The sequence below is a fragment of the Colobus angolensis genome, unplaced genomic scaffold (assembly GCF_000951035.1).
Source record: "Colobus angolensis palliatus isolate OR3802 unplaced genomic scaffold, Cang.pa_1.0 Scaffold169, whole genome shotgun sequence".
NCBI classification, from domain to species: Eukaryota; Metazoa; Chordata; class Mammalia; order Primates; family Cercopithecidae; genus Colobus; species Colobus angolensis.
Window position 1 is genome coordinate 1,717,720 of NW_012114810.1, and position 7,596 is coordinate 1,725,315.

Consider the following 7,596-nt stretch of genomic DNA (forward strand, 5'->3'; position numbering starts at 1 on the left):
AAAAAAAAAAAAAAATTAGCCAGGCATGGTGGCAGGCGCCTGTAGTCCCAGCTACTTGGGAGGCTGAGGCAGGAGAATGGCATGAACCCAGGCGGCGGAGCTTGCAGTGAGCGGAGATCGTGCCACTGCACTCCAGCCTGGGTGCCACAGCAGTCTGCTGGAGACGGTGCCAAAGGGCAAACACCAAATCCCAGCGAGCCCAACATGTAATGATGGGTTTGAAAGAAATTCAAACTTGTAAATAAGGAAAGGGGAAATGTAGAGGACTACGGGCTCGCAAACAAGACATTCCCAATAAGTCCTGCTCTTGCAAACAAAGCAGGGCGTTCCTTCCCTGCAAACAGGGAGGACAAAGGAGCCAGCTGCACACGGCAGACACTGGGGGCTTGTTTATGTGTAAACATCTTGAAAATCCAGGAAGTCAGGGAAAGGTCAGAAAAACAACAATGTGTCTGGTGACTTGGTAACATTCCACAAATGACTGTATAAAATAAAGCGGAGCGTGTGGTTCGGGGCGGCCGCCATGTTTGTCTTGTCTTGTGTGTTCATTCCTATGTTTAGGAAACACGCGGGCCCCAACAGTAAAGAAAAGAATCTGTAGAGATAAAACTTCCCTTATCATGCCACATGTACCTAACAGTGGTTACCTCAAGAATTGGATCACAGGGAACAATTTTTATTTTTCACATGTGTCAAATATATATTTTTAAAAATTTTTATTAAGTTTGGAATACATGTATAAACAATTGAAACAGTGAAAGAATACAGTAGCATAAAAAAAATTGCATTTAGACTTGGGTCCCATCCCCAAGATACTTTATAATATGTATATATATAAATGTTTCCAAAATCTGAAATCTGAAACACTTCTGGTCTCAAGCATTTTGGATAAGGGATACCCAACCTATAATAATAAAAAATAACAACAGTTATCATTTATTAAATATGTGGTACTGTTCAAAGCACTTAGGGATAAAGAAAGATAAATGAAACACATCCACCGCATATAAAAGTTTTCCATGTGCCGGGTACTTCTCTGAGCTCTTTGCATGTTCTGCCTTTACTTACACAGGGTTTACAACATCCCTCTGAAGTGGGTATTTTCATTATGCCCAATTTACAGATAAGGCAGTTACAGCATAGAAAGAGGAAGTAACTCATGCAAAGTTACACAGCTAGTGAGTAGCAGAGCCCAGGATCTGAAGCTAGGCAACAGCTTCAAGCTCTGGCCTGGGACCTCTATGCACAGAAGTTCGCAGCCCTTTCAGATAGAATGCTTTTGTGTTTTGTTGCTTGGGTGGCTGGCCAGCACATTCAGCCCTTTCTATATTGGTTGGGAGGCAAAAGGCCAGATACTCACCTTCCCAGGCCTCAGGCCTCCTTGCTGCTAGGAGCAAGCATGTGACTTGGTCTTGGACACAGCCAGGTGTGCCCACTGGGGACTCTGACACAAAGAAGTAGGGAATGGGTTCTGGTTGCTGCAGGGAAGGCTGGTGTGCAGGTGGGTCACCATGCTGCAGAAGCTCCCAGGGTACGGTGCATGTCGTGGTGCCATGGCAGCACATAGAATCTGAGGGGCAGAGGCAGTGTCCTTTCAGTGGGATCTAGGACAAGAAAGGGCTCTCTGGCTGCAACCACTTCTGCCACTGGGGCCTTATGATCAAGCAGATCCAGTGATGCCTGGCGAGTTGGGGTGATCCATGGGATGAGGCAGGCAAGAGCCAGAAGGAGAGTCCCCAGGGTGACCCCAAAGGATTGAGCCCAGCCCATTTCAGCAAAGAACAGTTTTCTTGAAAAACAGCCTCTTCTGAGCTTCTGAGTCTCAAGAGAAAGCAAACACGAGAGGATGGGACACCAGGCGGCCTTTGACTCAAGCCTCCTTATCTGACCCACCTATCCCAGGAACAAGGCCAGGAGATCCTCATCCTCAAGTGGAACTGGACTTAGCCTGAAAGGAACCCTGAGAGTGAAGCTGCCAACAGCAGAGAGAAGCTGCGGAGTCGCCTGGCTAGCCCTGTCTTGCCAATACCTTCTCCCCTCAGTCCACCCTAAGAGCTTCAGAAGTTATACATGAAGGCTACGGAGAAGAAAAACATTCTAGGCTGGGTTACAGGTGTCTGGCTCTCCACTATATACCATCACCAGCCAGAAGTGGTCTATTACTAAGAGATTAATAACACAACAAGAATTTTAGAACCAGACTGTGTGAATCCCACTTCTACCAGTTACTAGCTTTATGAATCCGGGCAGGTAATTTAACCTTGCTGTACCTCAGTTTCCTCATCTCTAAAAGACAGAAACGAAATATCTACTCCCCTCATAGGGTGTTTTGAAAATTGCATGATGATATACATAAGGCTCTTAGACAAGCACCCAGAACCTAACATACGCTGTGTCATTGTTGTTGCAGCAATACAGCCCTCTGAGAAAGTTCTAGAGATCTGTTGAACAATGTGAAGCACCTAACACTACCGAGCTATACATTTAAAAATGGTTACGATGATAAATTTAATGTGTTGTGTGTTTTTGTTTTGGTTTGTTTTGGTTTTTGAGTTTCGCTCTTGCTGCCCAGGCTGGGGTGCAATAGCGTGATCTTGGCTCACTGCAACCTCCGCCTCCCGGGTTCAAGCCATTCTCCTGCATCAGCCTCCCAAGTAGCTGGGATTACAGGCTCATGCCACCATGCCTGGCTAATTTTTTGTATTTTTAGTAAAGATGGGGTCTCACCATGTTGGCCAGGTGGCTCTTGGACTCCTGACCTCAGGTGATCCACCTGCCTCAGCCTCCCAAAGTGCTGGGATTACAGGCATGAGCCACTGCGCCTGGCTGAAAATGGAAGTTTTTAAACATAGAATTTTCTAATTACGTTTTTCACTTTCAGGCTGGGTGTGGTGGCTCACTCCTGTAATTCCGGTGTTTTGGGATGCCAAGGTCAGTTGCGATCAGGAGTTTGAGACCAGCCTAGGCAACATAGAGAGACCCCATCTCTTAAAAAAAGAAAAAAAATTAGCCAGGCATGGTGGGGCACACCTGTAGTCCTAGCTATTTGGGAGGCTGATGCAGGGGATTCCTTGAGCTCAGGAGTTTGAGGTTACAGTGAGCTGATGGTGCCGCTGCACGTCAGCCTGAGTGACAGAGCAAGACCCTGTCTCTGGAAAAAGAAAGGAAAGAAAATGAGTGGTCTTTTTTTTTTTTTTTTTTTTTTGAGATGGAGTCTCGCTCTGTCGCCCGGGCTGGAGTGCAGTGGCTGGATCTCAGCTCACTGCAAGCTCCGCCTCGGGTTTACGCCATTCTCCTGCCTCAGCCTCCCGAGTAACTGGGACCACAGGCGCCCGCCACCTCGCCCGGCTAGTTTTTTGTATTTTTTAGTAGAGACGGGGTTTCACCGTGTTAGCCAGGATGGTCTCGATCTCCTCACCTTGTGATCCACCCGTCTCGGCCTCCCAAAGTGCTGGGATTACAGGCTTGAGCCACCGAGCCCGGCCATGAGTGGTCTTTTTATTAAATTGCAGATAATTAGAAATGCCTCTTTATTTAAAAAAATAATAATAAAGCCGTTTTGAAAGATGGCCTTAGAAGTTACTGTCATTGCATTGGCCACGTTGCCTTGGAGGAGACACAGTCTGAGGGTCTGCCCTGACTCATGAGCAGGGCCGATGCTTTGCTGGGTGGACAGACTTGGATAGAACAAAATCAAAAGGCTGGTGAAAGGGGGTTTGGGAAGAAGGCCTGTGAATGGACCTCACAGGAAGAGCCCAGAATGCAAGAATATTTGTGTCTAGCGTGGCCATTCAACCAGCAGGCCCTCTCCCTGGAGGATGCTCGTGATGATGGAGGGTGAGGTGAGCCTGTTCTGTGGATGTCATTGTTTTCTCACTAGGTAGTCCGTGAACAAAGAGGTCGTGGTGGCGAGAGCAGAGGCTGCACGTGGCCTTGCCAGCATGGACCTCCTCTTTCTGAGTCAGACTCAGTTGGAGCCACTGCTGAAGACACAGAAGCCACCACAACAGTCCACCACCTGGGGAAGGGTTGTTTCCGCTACTCTCTGCCAACAAGGAGGGAGCAGCAATGCATTCTCTTTCGAAGGCAGTTTCATATTTCTAGGTTTGGATTTGCTTTCTCTGGCCCGATACTGCCACCATCACCATCTACAGACATCCTGGGTGTCTCATACACCATCACAGTGCCCCACACTGAGTTACCACTTCTGACAAAGGGTCTCACTGTACAGTGAAAGATGGGTAATGATACCCAGCGTGTGAAGAGTCCTGCAGGTGTTAACCCATCTTCACAGCAAACACACAGAGCTAGGCACTATTATCAGCTCCATTCTACAGATAAGGAAACTAAGTCACAGAGAAGTTTCATAAATTGCCTGAAGTCAATTGTAAGTGAGCAGTGAGGTCCGTATTTGAACCCAGATACTATGGCTCAGAGTCCATGCTGTGAACCCGTGGGGGTCATGGATCTTACCAAGTACCTCGTCCCTCAGAAGCAGCTGACCTTAGAGAAGACTCAGTTATGGCAAAACCTTCTGAGGTTGGAGTGCTGGCCACAGAATGCAGTTTATGCCCTGAACCTGCAACCATTCTGCAGCAGCATTTCTCTCTCAGCCGGAATTCATGGTGGGCTTGGGAGCAGAGCGGTGGAAGTGGAAGTGAGGCCTCTCGCGATTGCACCTGATGACTCATTCACAACATTTTCACGTGCAGTCCCATGACACCGAGCTCCGCTAGGTAGGAGGTTTGATGCCCCCCAGAGATTTGCTTCCACAAAAATAAGCATTGAACTGGAACCTGAGACAGCTACCTTGCTCTTCTGGGCTCCTTATGCCACCGAGTGAACAGGCAGACGAGGAGAAGAAGATGTGAGCTGTGGTGATCAATCTTGACATCTTGATGATTTACAGGAAAAAGAGTTGCTGTTACACAGCAGGGCCAGGGAGGATGGGTGGAACCCTGAGCAGCCCCCAGGAATATCTTGTACCACCATGTCCAGTGGTTAAGGTTAACAGAAGATGAAAGCATGAGATAACCAGTACTTCAGGTCCTCTAGGAGCGAAGGTTTAGGTCACTCCATGAGGAAAGAATCCCAACCATCTTCAGTCCTGGCTGTGTTAACATAGTGGTTAAGAGGTTGCGCTCTGGTCCCAGACTGGCTGGGGTTCAAATCTGTGTGCTAACTCTGCTGGTTGTGTGCCTTTCCTTACGTTAGTTTGCACATCTATAAAATCGAGATGATAATAATTAATATCTCAAATGGTAATTTTGAGAATTAAATGAGTTAATACTTGTAAAGCACTTAGAACAAGTTCTGGCATATAATAAACACTCTATAAATGTTACCTATTATTAAGTCAAAGGAATGAGAAGCAAAAGGGAAAAGTCATAAATACCAGCTATAGCCTCAGGATCAGTTGGGAAAATGAGACTAGGACACACAAAACCCTGTACAGAAATGCTTATGCCAGTTTTATTTGTAATAGCCAAAAACTGGAAAGAAAAACCTTAGATACCCTTCAATGTGTGAATGATTAAATGAACTGTTAAGTCCAGGCCATGGTGTATTACTCACCAATAAAAATGAATGAATGATTGATACATGCAGTGACCTGGCTGAATTGTCAGAGAATCATGCTGAGTGAAGAAAGTTAATCAAGAGGTTTCATACTGTATGATTCCATCTAAAGAACTTTTTTTCTTGAGACAGTCTTCCTTTGTTGTCCAGGCTGCAGTGCAGTGGCATGATCATGGCTCACTGCAGCTTCAACCTCCAGGGCTCAAGGGATCTTCCTGCCTCAGCCTTTCAAGTAGCTGGGACCACAGGTGAGTGTCACCACACCCAGTTAATGTTTAAAAAATTTTTTTTTGTAGAGATGGTGGCTGGGCATGGTGGTTCACGCCTGTAATCCCAGCACTTTGGGAGGCTGAAGCGGCACATAACATAAGGTCAGGAGTTCGAGACCAGCCTGGCCAACATGGTGAAACCCCATCTCTACTAAAAATACAAAGATTAGCCGGGCATGGTGACTCATGCCTGTAATCCCAGCTACTCAGGAGGCTGAGGCAGGAGAATCGCTTGAACCTAGGAGTTGGAGGTTGCATTGAGTGGAGATCACTCCACTGCACTCCAGTCTGAGTGACAGAGTGAGACTCCAGTCTGAGTGACAGAGTGTCTCATAAAAAAAATTTTTTTTGGTAGAGTTGGTTTTTTGCCATGTTGCCCAAGCTGGTTTCAAACTTCTGGGCTCAAGTGATCCTCCTACTTCAGCCTCCCAAAGTGCTGGGGTTACATACGTGAGCCACCACATCCAGCCTATAGAACACGGGTCCCTAACCCTTGGGCTGCAGACTACTACTGGCCGTGGCCTGTTAGGAACCAGACTGCATAGCAGGAGGTGAGCCACAGGCAAGCTTTACAGCCTGAGCTTTGCCTCCCATCAGATCAACTGCCACATGAGATTCTCATAGGAACGCAAACCGTATTGTGAACTGTGCATGCAAGGGATCTTTGTTGTGCACTCCTTATGAGAATCTAATGCCTGATGATCAGAGGTGGAACAGTTTCATCCCAAAACCACACCCCACCCCCCGCATCCGTGAAAACATTGTCTTCCATGAAACTCATCCCTGGTGCCAAAAAGGTTGGGGACGATTGCTATAGAACATTTTTGAAATGATAATATTATAAAGATGAAGAACAGACAGTGGTTGCCAGGAGTTAAGGGAATGTGGGGTTGGGAAGGAAGTGCATGTGGCTGTAAAAGGGATCCTTGTGATGATGGAAATGTTCTATAGCTTGACTGTGCCAATGTCAACATCCTGGTTGTGATAAAGTACTATAGTTCTGCAAGACATTATCAGTTGAGAGAAACTGTGTAAAGGGCAATCTTTCTGTTATTTCTTACAACTTCATGGGAACCTATAATTATCTCAAAATACAAAGTTTAATTTAAAAAAATGAGAATATTTATTTATTTATTTATTTGTTTATTTTCCTCTCGAGAGGAAGTCTTGCTCTGTCGCCCAGGCTGATCTCAGCCTGGGCATGATCTAGGCTCACTGCAACCTCCGCCTCAGGGTTCAAGCAATTCTCCTGGCTCAACCTCCCAAGTAGCTTGGATTACAAGTGCCTGCCACCATGCCTGGTTAATTTTTTCTGTATTTTTGGTAGACACGGGGTTTCATCATGTTGGCCAGGCTGGTCTCAAACTCCTAAGCTCAGGTGATTTACCCGCCTTGGCTTCCCAAAGTGCTGGGATTACAGACATGGCCCACCTCACCCAGCCGAGAACAGGAATTTCTACTTATATTTCCTTCCTTACTGTGTTGTGTGTGTTTGTGTGTGTATGTGTTTAATTTGTAGCATTTGCCAGTTTCTGTGGTGTAAATACTAAGTAAGCTAACATTGTGATATCACAAAAAATGGAATTGGGAAGGCACAATCAAGATTAACAGGCCAGGGCGCGGTGGCTCAAGCCTATAATCCTAGCACTTTGGGAGGCCGAGACAGGTGAATCACAAGGTCAGGAGATCGAAACCATCCTGGCTAACCCGGTGAAACCCCGTCTCTACTAAAAAATACAAAAAACTAGCC